This window comes from Centrocercus urophasianus, unplaced genomic scaffold (assembly GCF_019232065.1).
Source record: "Centrocercus urophasianus isolate 14NV4802_14NV808 unplaced genomic scaffold, USGS_Curo_1.0 seq_14, whole genome shotgun sequence".
NCBI classification, from domain to species: Eukaryota; Metazoa; Chordata; class Aves; order Galliformes; family Phasianidae; genus Centrocercus; species Centrocercus urophasianus.
This window is the reverse complement of record NW_024884586.1, coordinates 46607762-46621416: the sequence shown is the minus strand read 5'-3', so window position 1 is coordinate 46621416 and position 13655 is coordinate 46607762. Positions and strand designations below refer to the sequence as shown.

At 43.4% G+C, this 13655-nt stretch overlaps 1 protein-coding gene and 1 long non-coding RNA gene across 2 annotated transcripts in view; one reads left to right on the top strand and one right to left on the bottom strand.

Annotated features, from left to right (window-relative positions):
- Positions 1-13655, top strand: part of RHOJ (ras homolog family member J) — a 47002-nt gene that overhangs the window by 16446 nt on the left and 16901 nt on the right. The window lies entirely within an intron of this gene.
- On the bottom strand, positions 4429-6870 carry LOC122158022. Its single transcript, XR_006168097.1, has 2 exons — positions 6408-6870; positions 4429-4821 (listed from the first exon to the last, which is right to left on the bottom strand). It is a non-coding gene; the product is annotated as an uncharacterized LOC122158022 (long non-coding RNA).

Below are 13655 nucleotides of genomic sequence, written 5' to 3'. Positions count from 1 at the left end.
CCCAGATCACATTATTGTTGGCTTCCTGAGTACCAGTCCATCACTGACCATCATTTCCTGGGAAACATCTGACTTTATCAATCTCTCTGTTCAACAATAACGAGTCTGCTCAGAGAATGCAGGCTGCCCATGAGTACAGCAATAACAATTCATCGTTTTAACAGGAGGAAAGGAATTTCAAGTTATATGTAGGCATATATGTCCTATTGGTTTTCTCTTCTTAATTCGACCAGAGGGTCTCAGCAGCAGTAGATCCATCTGTTTTCCAGAATTTATTCTTAAACTGGAAGTCCAAAGATCCTGCTTTTTAGAAAAAAGAACAGAGGAATGTTGCTTTTTAGAAAGGGCAGAGATTGTTCTGAAATCCTCTGAAAACCAATCCAAACCAGTCTTTTAGAGGTTCTCAGTGGCGTGGTATAAATCAGATTTAATCCTCATATCTTATCCATTTGCTCACTGACACCAGCTGGCCATTATTACTTCACACTCTGGAGGGTTCAAATGTTCATTGGTGCTCTGATTCTGTGAGCTCTCATCACGAAGGGCAAGAGAGATTTTTGGGCTGTTTGGTCAAAAAACACACTTCATATGAGAGCACAGCATCATAACGCACACACTGCCTAATGTTAAACAACTCACTGCACGCTATTGAATGCTTAAAAATAAAATGAACAACTGTTATTTCATATATTCTTGATCGTGAAAGCCCTGTGGACAGCAGGCATCACAGCAGTTAATAATAATAACTGTAGTTAATATAGAGGAGTGAGCTATACTAAATAAACATTAAGTTCAACCCGTGGATTGTCTCTTGTATGACCACAGTGATATATGAGAGTTCATCCAGCTTCATTTAAAAGCAAATTTTTTTCAATGCTCCCATTTAATTTGAAGGGAAACACTGGCATGGGGAAAGTCACACAGCTGAGGGCAGGAATCGAGGCCAAATCATTGGTGTCATAGACCAAAGCTTCACCCACAAGCTGCCTCACTTGCCTTTTTGTGTTCACATCACTCCTGACTGTATTTTTCACCTGGAAGAGTTCAAGATCAAGCCCTGTTTCCTTTGCCAAAATATTTCACAACCAGCCACATACAACATGATTACTCCTCTCTGTCTCAGAGTCTCTTCACATGCAGGGAATGAAATCTGGCCTGCTGAAGGCAATGTGCTCATTGTCATTGTCAGGATGAGGGCTTCATACCCTGCCCTAAAGCTTTTCCAGCTGAGTCCATGCTCACATGGATGATAGCAGAGAGGCTGAAGTCTGTCCTTATGAAAACAGCAGCAGCACAGGATAAATGACCACATATCATGGCAAATATATGTGCTTTTTGCCACTAACACCCACCCTCCACATCTACCTGCAAGAGTTCCTTTAGACCCGATGCAGGTGCAAGCACGATTGCCTCCATGCACGTATAGAAGCCCAGCCCTTTAAAAAGTCCCTTCCCATAAGTATGCTAACAGCCATCTTGGCTTAAACACTAATTAAAGATAAGCACACACTTGCATGTTTTGCTGAAACAACCCCAGAATGAGGAAAGTCTGAATTACGCAATATGAAAATAATACTCTCCATTTATTAAGCACGTCTTGACAGTACATAAAATTCTGGAGCTTTCTTCTTGGCCAAATATTTCTCCCACTTCATACCATAGGTATGCTCAATTATGCTGGGAGCAGAATGGCAATATTATGACTCACTTCATATTGTAGGCTGGAAGTATCGTATTTTGTTCCAGAGAGAAACAGAATGTAGGCATAAGATTTAAAAGGCAGCTTTTTGTAAACTCTGCTCCAGCCTGTGCTGTGCACCATCCAGTCTCTCTTTTCAGCTGTATTCATTTTTAAATTTATAATTGTGTTGGGAATAAAGCATGTTCCGATTAACTTACAGCAGTGAGGAAGGGAGTTAAATGATTTTTTTGTGTGTTTTCTCCCAAAACAACCCTCATGGCAGTAACTGCTGCCACACACTTTTGTCATCAATTCAGTGTTGTGTCTGTGCTGAAGCACTCAGACACAGATGAAATGATGTTGTTCTTGTGCCTCATCAGGTCTCATCACAGACAACCAAAGCCTACAGAGAGTGGAAATGATCATCTTCCCACTTTGGTTCTGTGTGAACCAGGGCTTGCTCATCAAGGGTAGGCTGGGCTGAAGGTTTAGATATAACCGTCTTCCAGTGTGGAAATGAAAATCAAATTAATTTCTGGCATTAACAGATGATATAAAGTCTCTGTACTATTTGGTATCAGCAAGTCTCATTCTTAAAATTCCAGCATTGGGTTTTCTGTGTAAGCTCAGACACCAGCTAGTGCCATGGTTCCCAGTAGAACTCAATTGGAAGCCTCAAGAGGGCACCTGGAAATTCCTAATAAACATCACAGCATTAGAAACAAACCATGGGGAGATAACACCCTGAACCACAGCCTCTCTCACCAGGACCAAAGAATTTTTATATGCGACTGCCATGTCTCAAAAATCAAAGTTCAAAGAATCATAAAATGTCCCAAGTTGGAAGGGACTCCTGAAGATCATTGAGTCCAACCTGTGGCTCCACACAGAACCACCCAAACCCTCTGTCTGAGAGCATTATCCATACACTTCGTGAACTCTGGCAGCCCAGGGCTGTGCTCCTTGCCCTGGGGTACCTGTGCCATGTCCACCTCCCTCTAGTGAAGAACCTTTTCCTGATATCCAATCTCAGCCCCCTCGTCACAGCTTCGTGCCATTCCCTTGGGTTTTATCACTGGTCCTAAGCACCAATTGTGTTTTGCACTTGTGACTACCAAGACGCAACAGCAGAATTCTGCAAGCAAAGCCAGCCAGCTTGGCTCTCTTTTGCCTTTTAAAGTTCAGTATCAGCATATTCATCTGAAGCAGACAGAAATGATATAAAATGTTGGAGGTTCCCATACATCCAGGCCCCACTCAACAATACACTTCCCTTCTGCAACTGAGATTTGTTACCTGTGGTTTCCACTTAACCAGCACAGCCCCCTGAGCACCCTCTGCAAGCCTTGGCAAAAATCACATATCCAAGAAAAGAGTACAGGTTGGACAGCACTATCAGCCTCCAGACTGCCTGCTTATAGCTTCTAGCCCAAAACTCACATCAACCTTCCCAGCCCCTCAGCAGCCCCAGGCTGACTGTGATCAGCTGCACCTGATGCTTTTGGCTCAGGGATGCATTCCTAAGGGAAATTTTTGAATCCCCTGTGGACCTGCTCCAAGCAGATATTTTTCCCCTTAGGGAATGAACAGCGCAGAATATAGGAAACTTCATTCCTAGGAAAGATGTGCAGATGAAGGCTTAAAATTGCTGCTGATGTAGAAGTGGTTTTGTGACAGATTCATTTTGCTTTTGGTGGCGATACCTACCCCAAAATAGCAGACCCCATCTGACTGCAACCTGCATACCTCAAAGCAAGCACAATGCTCACATGGGTGCAAAATGAAGTTGCACACAGCAGGGTCCTTCCCTTGCCTCAGCATGGGGAAGGATCCTGCAGGATTAAAACAATAGGGCATAGGAGTGGAAACATGTCCTGTACAAGTGTGTGGGATTTGTATCGCTCTGCATCAAGTCAGCTCAGTGCATTGTCCTGAAAGATATGCTGGAAATGGGAAATGTCCCCAAAAGTCACAGAAAATAAAATAGAGTGTTCAGAAAATACTGCCTGTAGGGAAAAAGTTCAAGTAGTGCAAGCGTCACAGGTGGGGATTTAGTGGAAAAAATATGATGGAGATCAGCAGGATAATGGTCCAAAGGGACCAATGAGAATCAGAATAGGAAGCCCAGGGCAGAAGAAGGCAACCTTTTATCCAAGTGCCATATACACACAATAGCCTAAATGACCTCCAACTGCCAAAATTTACAATGCCTTTTTTTTTTGCCTTTTTTTTTTTTTTTTTTTTTTTTTTCCAGTAAAATGCATAGAGAGATCTGTGTGGCAGTTATAGTGCTGAGGTAGCTGCCCTGTGAAACTCATGGCATACTGGTGTCACAGATGCACTGCTCAGATGAATAATGCAAAGGGAGTGAATTCTCGTTCATAGCACTCCTTCGCCTCCAGAGCTCATGCTATTATCTGATTTTATTCTTCTGATCTGGCCAAATAAGAATATGAAATAATATTATTTAAATAATAAAAGAAGCCATTACACCTCAACATTCTGAAATGGTTGGGGAGTGTGCAGGCACAACAAAACACCCTTCACAGCATCGGTCCAGCTCCAGTTCAGTGGAAGGATCAAGCAGAGGGTCATGTCTTTGATATCCTGTTCGCTGTTGTTATAGACTCTGGTTTTCAGTCTTAAACCTTCTAATAGTGTAATAATGAGCTTTCCATTTCTTTGCTGACGTGGTGAATGCCTGCAGGCTATTGAGTTTAAAAGCCAAAACACACAGTCATAGAAAATTTACTTCAAGGTTGAAAAAATATATATCTTATTGGAAGGGTGGGATTTAATTTGCCTTTGTTCTCCCAAATCTCACATAAACAAACTCTCATATATCTCCCAATGCAAGGCAAGGAAAATCAAAAGTGCCAGTTCTCACTGGAATCCTACTAGTCCCTGGTGGCCGACAGGCACACATGTGCAAGTTGCAAGGCTTGAAATTAAGGACTTCACAAAATGTCCACATGGATCAGAGGAGAGATTGCCACTCTCTGAAAGAGACGATGGGGCCAGATCATGACAACCTCAGCTGTATGGGCTAGCACTTGGCTGTCCTGCGTCTGCAGTCATGTTCACAGTCAGTAAGTGCATCAGGATCTGGTGCAGGACAGTACTTCATGACCACGAAATAGCTGTAAAACAAAATAAAAAGAAAAAAAAATAAAGAAGGATTTTCATTTTTGAAATGGTGATAATTATCCATATCACTACATTGTAAGCATATAATTGTACACTGAAACACACATTCTGCCTTTGTAAAACATCTGCTGTAACCTCCTAGCTACCAAAAGCAGCTGTTTGATTAAGCTAGGCATTAGCCCGCACTGTCTGCTGCACTGTCTGCCTCCTCCCCTTCTGTCTTCATATTTTCTTCCTCTCTCGTCATCTATGTTATCAATTTTACAACTGTAAGATATCACTGTAAGATATCTGCTTCTGAGTATGGGAACTGGAAGCAATTCTGTCAAAATCAAACCTAGAGGAGGTGGATCACTTCAAACTGAGAGGGATTCAATCAGCCAGAGAAGGGATAAAAGTCAGCTTGAGTCAATGATCTTCATTACTGAGGCCAGAGCAGCAGTGACAACAAGCATGACAAGGTGCTGTTAAGGATGCTATTGAACAGGAGAACAGAGAGCTGTAAGTTTGCAGAGTCTGTCTGAAAGTCCTTGGATGTCATTGTGTGCATATAGAGAGACACCTTAAAATACATCTTTTTAAAAAAATGAAAAAGGGAAATACAGGATAGTAATTCTAGATCAAAATCAGTCCCAGTGAGGACACTAACAAAACACAAGGATAGTCACATCCATGGCACACTTTACAGTAGATTCTGTTTTTCCATGTTTAGGACAAAATATAACAGATATTTATGCCTTCGCAAGATGGAACATGAAAAAAACGTGCAGATCTTTGATCTTGTAAAAAACAATTTATATCTAAATGTACAGGGTCAGACGGGTATGGCAGCTCATTGCTACCTGAGTCACAGAATCATTGAAAAAAATATTATTAAAACAGGCTCTTCCCAAGTTATCCAAAGGCTGGTTTCTGATTCTGGTGCTTGTTTTAAATGATGCTATGTTTTGATAGATAATAGAGAATCAAAAGCACAAATGAGATTCCAGAGGAGCACTGACCCCTTATCCAAAATAATGGAAAATTTTCAGTAAATGCCAAGAGAGCACAGGGGAAGCTCATCACAATGCTTCTGCTGTCATAGCTTGCTCTGTTTTCCCAGGGACAGCTGATTGAGGGCTGTTCTTCTGGAGGTGGAATTTCAATGAAGGACTTAACATTTTAGTAAGTAGGGACTGTAAGAAAAAGCTTGTGGAAGCAAAGCAGCCATATAAACCATATTTATGAATTTGCATTCAGGCCGTGCCTGGAAAGTACAATGCAGTCTTTTTGTATTAAAGATGTAAAGCCGGGTACAACAGAGCCATTTTCCTAAGTATGTGCTATACAGTGGAAGCATTGGCTGGTTTTCATGTTCTGCAAAGTTCAATCTCAGTAGATGGAGTCTCTGCAGTATACCAGATGCAGGATGCACATGTCTGTGCACAGCCTACAGCTCAGAATCCCCTTTTCCAAACTGAAAATAAGTATTCACTTTCCCCAGCACTTAGTACTTCTGAAGGCTTCTTTCTGCAGAACTTCTTTTTCTTTTAGGCCTACTTTCCTCATCCACGTATGAGATAAGCAAAAACTCTCTCACCTGGGGTGATGCCAACACATCCCAGCCAACAGGATTAGCAGCAAACATCTTCACTCATCTCTACGTGCAGCCCGTGATCTCGCCTTCAAAGCAAGGGAGAACTCAGCCCTGGTGATCTGAGAGTTCCAGTGTCCTGATCTTGGTTGTCATGTGGTGCTGGATCACATTAGCCATATGCTCCCTAGATAGCCACAGGAGTGCCAGCCTATATTGGGCTGATATCTAACGAGTGCAAAAGTGCTACAATTCATTAACAGGGCAGAACTCTCAACGAGCATTTTCCTCTAATCTGGCTGACCTCAAACACTGGTTCAAACATCTGACAAAGCTCAGCATTTCTTTTCCTACTGAAAGTTACAACTCTCAAATCTTCTGTGCAAAGCGTCACTACAATCCTAAAGAAGGAACTCTGAAAGCAGAGCACAACAGAACACAGAGGAGATAGGCACACATACACATATACTAATTTACCTTGTCAGAATAAAAGGTAACACTTGTCACTGGACTGTTATTACCCATCTTGCTGCATATGTCGTGAATTATAGCCAGTGTCAAGTTCAGACTAGAAAGAACCCAACAGCCAGTTCCTGCTTCCAGTGCAGCAGCAGTACTTTTCCATTGACTCAGCGGGACTCAGCCCAAGAAACACTTAATAAAAGCTGCAATGGCAAAGAACAGAAAATATAACCCATGTGATAGGCAGGGAACACTGGGCATATATGCAGAAGTCGCTGTATCAGAAGAGCAGGCCAGATAATACTAAATTTGCTAGCAAGTTGCTGGAATTTCTTTACATTTTTAAGCTTGTGCAGCAAGGGCAGAAAAAGACAATTGTCTTAGATTCTGAGAGTGCTTAACAAACTGCCCCACTGTTTGATGACATTTAACATCTTCAAATCTTGCGTTGAAGCTTGACCTTGGAAGGCATGGAAGTGAAGGGACCTTTGAGGAACAGACGTGTGTTGAGAGCACAGCTCTGACATGGAGCACTGATTTAAGGAAAAACAGCCTCTCCACCAGGACAAACTTCTGGGGCATTTTTTAGCAGCACTGTATTTAACAAAGAAGGCAGTTGTCTTTTGTTACTGAAAAGACTTGGGGTTACTGTCACCAACCTTGTAGGAACTGTGTTTACTAAGATGCCATCACCACCAAGAAAAAGCTTGAGTGCACACACACCACAGGTCCCAGGCTCTAAAACTAACCAATCAGCTATTATTTAATGTTTGTTTTGCCATTAGAAAGATCTAATCGAAATTCAAGATTCAGTTAAGCAATTTTTTTATTTTTGGGTGACTCATTCAATTTTGGATTCACCAAGATTCGGTGCATATGCAGTAGAGTGGAACCTATGCAAATCCCATGGATTTCTAAGTATTTCCATCCAAAGCTTCTCATATAACTGGCTGGTGTCTAGCTAGTTGAAGCCAAGGGGTTTACAGAAATAGCTGGGCCCAGGGAAGTGGTGGAGTCACTGTTCCTGGAGGTGTTCAAGAAACATGACGGTATGGCACTGAGAGAGATGGTTAGCAAGCATGGTGGGGATGGGCTGGGGTCAGACTTGATTATCTTAGTGGTCTTTTCTAATCTTAATGATTCTACAAAAATTTGAACCCCGATGACTGGTAACAAGGTAGATTATAGTGGGATGAAAGAGCGAGAATGGCTGGAAAAAAACTGAACATTTGAAACATTCACCCAATACTTGGTAAACAAGAAAGTGACAAAAGTGTCAAAAGTCATCTATGCGTTATAGTTCCTGGTGAAAATTAATGGACACATGGATTAAAATCATCCAGCTGCCTTTCAAAACCCCACACTAAGACCCTATCCAGAAAAATCTCAGCCAAAGCCAGGGTTTACAACCCTGTGTATGCTTCCTCTGTAATCCGAGGGGCTCTGCAAGGACACAAGCCCACACATGTCCAACCACAAGATTAGTGCCAAAGTGCTTAGCTGTGGAACCTTACCAGATATTTTTTTTTTTAGCTCTGTTTGCATCAACACTGGCTTCTAAGCATTTTTCATGATTTGAGAGTAAGTGGCGTTTGAAGACACCAGAGACCTTTTTGCAGGCAGCACAACACGGCCAGCCATGTACCCACTGCATCCTTTCTGACAAATGCTCTCCTCTCAGAGCCTTGTGCAAGGCAAGAGTGTGCCTGTCAGATACGTTTCATTGTCTTTTTACCCTCCTGTCAGCACAAGTGTCAGCTGTTTGCAAGTCCCCCTGTGCAACTAACCTTCCCTAAGCAGTTCTGAAGTTGGTACTTGCAGAAGCAGTTTGCAGATGATCTCAATGCAGCCTATGGTGTCATGGGAGGAAGACAACGTTGTACATCTTTCACCCAGCACCAAAATGTGCTCTTGTTTCTTTCCAAGCCCTGCAACAAAGAAAGCTGATGTTTCGTGAGTATTACCTAAGCTCTGTAACATGAGTCCTGCAGATCCCTGGGCTAGAAGCTCCACAAACTCAATGCCTTTCTTGTAGTGAGAATCCCAAAACTGAACACAGCCCTCAAGGTGCAGCCTCACCAGTGCTGAGTACAGAGAGACCATCGTCTCAGTGTTCCTGCTGGTTGCACTATTTCTGATAAGAGTCAGGATGCCATTGGCCTTCTTGGCCATCTGGGCACACTGCTGACTCATCACTGCTGACTTCAGCCGAGCATCAGCCAACACCCACAGAAGTTTTTCCTCTGCACAGCTTTCCAGCCACTCTGCCCCACGCCTGTAGCACTGTATGGTGTTGTTGTGACCAAAGTGCGGTACCTGACACTTGGTCTTGTTGAGCCTCTACAATTGGCCTCAACCCATCGATCCAGCCTAAAACAAGAACTAGGTGCTGCAGTGTGAATGTGCAGCATACAGCCAAGTGTGTTGCAGTGAGCCTGAGCACGGCTGGTGCTTGCAAAGCACACATCAGAGCATGGAGGATGCAGGGTGTGAGCAGAGCTCATCTGACTCAGACAAGGATGCCCCTCCCCTCTAGGGAACAGTGTGGGTCAGGGCGGAACCAACCGCACAAGCAAGATGAATGCTGATGACAAGTCCATGAGGAATTTGATGGGGGGAAATGAGACAGCAGTAATTGAGGATAAACCTCCCCAGTGGGGATTTTACAGGGTTTTTTTCCTGGTAGTATTTTGAACTAAGAATAAACCCAGGGGAAGTATCCCCTCTCCTCCACATCCTTGTGAGCAAGGACCCAGAGCAGCAGTGGGAGCAAGGTCAGCCTCTGTCACTGCATAGGAGAAAGACAACATTTCAGACACAATAACACAACATTCCTGGAAGGAAAAAATGCCACCGACTCAGAAATAATCAGCCTCTGGCCCCAGGCTGTGATTTGCACAGACACATCACCGATCCTTGCCAAGCAGCTGCTTTGGATTCCCTGCAAGAACCCACTTACAGGCAGGGGCCAGCAACACAGGTCAGCTATTAAACGATGCTTTTGACTCTTCATTGACCTGCAGAGCTGTAGATCTTCTAATAAGTAGATTAGAGACAGCTTATCTTTCTACATTAGGTAAGGCTAAAGACACTACAGAATTTTACTAAAAATTGTGTGTGGGGAAATCAGCACCAGAATATCTTACCTTACACACTGCAGCACCAGGCTGACCTGCTGCATGACTCTTGGGATGGCAGGAGGTGTCTGAATACTCAGGGCAAGGCATCATTCAGTCCCTCTGTGATACAATGCAGACATCTCACTGTGTGTGGACCAGAGACAGAATTAAAAACAGATAGCAAAGACAGAAGTATGGCAAGTTAAGAGGGAAACAGTTCAAGAATACATGCCAAGCATCAGTGTTTGCCATATGAGCCTCCATACTGAAGCATGCCAGTTTGCATCAGACCAGACTCAGCACTGCCTGGGCAGTGAAACTGCCAAAACTGCCATCAGCCAGACACCTCTGTCCATCCCGCTCCACACTGAGCTGCATCTCTGCTGCATCCATTCAGTTCGGGCAGAGGGATTTCCATTGAGATATGCACTGTGTGGCGCAGTTATGCCAGCTGGCAGGGAAAAATTCTGTGATGTGAGAAGTCTGCAACTCTACCTTTGCCCTCAGCTTTTCCACCCTCCTCCAAATCATGTTTCTGATTCACAAGGATCCTGAATCCTTATAAATGTCAACAGACACTCAATCACCTCCCATGGCCACCTCAAGCTCCAACCTATTTAAATCAACTCCAAGGATGAAACAACCCAGGAAGCCACCCCCAGGCTTATGTTTCTAAACACTCATTCTCCAAGAGGACCAGGAAGCACTTAGATCTATGTTTATATTACACAGAAAGAGCTGCCCATTTGTTCTAGTATTCCTGCAAGAACCTTAGCAAAATGAAATTCAGCCCTTTCACTCTGCTATACTTTTCAAGCCAGAAAAAGCCCATCTCCCCATGAGTATTCTCAGAGTTATTTAATAACGTAGGTATAGCTTCCAGATACTGCAGCTTGCTTTTTGGTTATGATGATAAATGCTGAGAAAACAACAACAAAGAGGCTGTATGCCAAAGGGGAAATAAATGAACAACAAATCTGATTTGTACAATAGGAGAGGACAGTAATTGTAGTGCATCCATTGCAGTAAAAATTTGGTGCATGCAAGAGATCAAATTCTTTTGCTCTAAGCATACGAAGGGAGGAAAAAAGGGCTTAGGCTGAAAGAACAGTTCCAACAAACTGGATAATTGTGGCCCCATTTACATACATGTGCAGGTGCAGACTGAGCTCAAGCACCATCTGTGGAAAATGTCTCTTGGCCAAGGAACATAGAACAAAACACACACACACATAGAGTGTGCTGCTGGCAAGTTGCAATAGAAAAGCATCCTCTGCACTCTAAGCCAAGTGGTGGGCTCTGGAGAGGGACGTGTATACTATTTATTGTCCCACATCATGGAACATTCATTGCAGCACCAGGTCAGCATGGGCACAGGCAGAGCTCATCTCCCTGCAGCCACTGAACCACTAGAACTTCCATAGATTCTATTTTAACCAAAGCCCTGAAAACTTTGGGTGGGATTATGCTTGATTTTGAATTGGTAGTGTTGGTGTTTAGGAAAAGTTTTACCGTCAGACTTTCATGGTTTGCTCATTAGGCAAAGGTGGAAGTGCCACGATGCTGAGCCTGGAACAGAGCAGCAACTGCTTTCCTGCTGTTTTTCATCCCGTGAGGCTGAGTTTGTACAGCCTTATCCTTGCAGGTGCTCCCTGCCCAGTTACACACAGCCTACAGCCAAAGTGGAGGCACTGCTTCATTTAGTGGTTTTGTCCTCTTTCCACTTGGATTGGAGCTCTGGATAATCTTGAGATCTGTGAAAAAGGAAAGTGCACTAGGTGAAAGCAGCTGAGCTTATTCTATCTTCTCTGCTTTCTAGAATGAAAATTCACCTGCTTTACTCAGCCTTTTAGGCTGAAAAAGAAAAGCACGGAGAAAAGAGAAAAGGTCCTTTGTTCAAAGCACTAAAAATACCAGCGCATAATGCAAAAGTAATGTGGTTTTTTTTTCCTCTCAACAGTGTCTTCAGGTTGTAGGCCAAAGTTCTGTGGTCCACACTCACTTCCTCTTTCCTTCCACTTTGCTTTGCCACAAGCCATAGCAAGCACACAATGCAGTCACTGATTGCAGAGCAGTGCACCCCATTGTATCAGAGCCAGGAGACAGACAGACAGACAGACACGTCCCAGACAGAGATAGTGCTTCCTACACCCATGTAAGCAGCATTAGAGAGAGTCTACAACCAGCATCAACCTGCCCCATCTACCTCCATCCCCATGCAACTTCATGCTTGTGTCCCTTACTCATGTGAGTTTGCAGGGAGCACACAAAGATATCCTTCATAATGCCAGTCTGAGGCAACTGAAAAGGCTTCAGAAATTGAGCTTAGATGTGTCTGAATTGATCCCTGATTTACTTAACCTGGAAGCTTAACTCCTTGGTTGCTCTTTCTTAAGGAATTTCTAGGAATCCATCAGACTCTGGCAGGACAGAAACTGGAAGAGTAGGTTATCTGATGTTCTGATACCAAGAGGGCTGGGTGTAGGTTGTTACTGCCCTGGATGACAGCTCAGAAGAGAATCATAGAATATCCCACATTCGAAGGGATCCACAAGGATCATCGAACCCAACTCGTGGCTCACCAGAGCACAACCCAAAAGCAAAATCCTATGTCTGAGAGCAGTGCCCATCACACCTTAACTCTGGCAGATTGGGGCTGTGCCTGGGCAGCCTGTTCCAGTGCCCGACCACCCTCTCAGTGTAGAACCTCTTCCTCATACCCAACCTGAAGCTGTGGGCTTTTCACCCATGACAGTCTCCGACTGCCCGCTTGGCCCAGAGGAGCTGCATCACCTCTGGGCACCTCACTTCCCCTGCTGTGAAACAGGAAATTTTCCTTCTCCACCTTCATTGTTAGCATGTTTTCTCTGCAGAGCCAGGCTGGTCTCTGCCCCTGTGTTTGCACAGGCCTGATACAATGGAGTCATGATCCTAGGTGTTGCCGCCATAAAAATAGAAGCAGAGAACAATGTCTTCTTTAAAAACAAGGCTTTTCATGTCTCTAGCTGTGTAAAATGTGCTGCTTAAAATCCATTCACTGTGCTAACCAGCACTCAAATCAAAGGCGCAATTCACATCATGCTTGGTAATAATTTGCAGAAAGTAGCTATAGATTTTCTACCTGGATTAATTTCCCTTTTATTTGCAACATTCTCTGATTTTTCTTCAAAGTCCCTTTATTCTGAAGTCAGATCTGATCCCCATTAGCGTCGCTTTCATGTAAGCAAAGAATTGTGTCAACTCTTCCAATACAGATTAAAGCCCCAGAAAACAAGGTGGGGTGGGAGGGGGGTTGGGGTTTGGTTCTTGGGAGAGCAATGTGAAATAGAAAAAAAATTGCCAGGCATTGTGCGGAAAACTATCTTTCAGACTGCCTGCTTTAAGAACTCTCTATTTCAGTCAATTATTAAGCAAATACAGCTTTCAATAAGGATAGATGAAAAATAAATAATGTTTCTGGCGGATGAAAGAACAATCTGTAGAGAAGCCAGATTTCCTACAGGCTAATATTATTTTTTCTACCTGAGGTATATGCTGCTATGCTGTATTTTGCTGATGAGGTTCTTTTTTTGTTTAAGGGAACAGAGGAAACGTTACAAAAATAATCATTTCACCATAAATTTCCTCTCTTCTGGAACTGAAGTGACCATCGCTTTTTAAAACAAAGCCATTT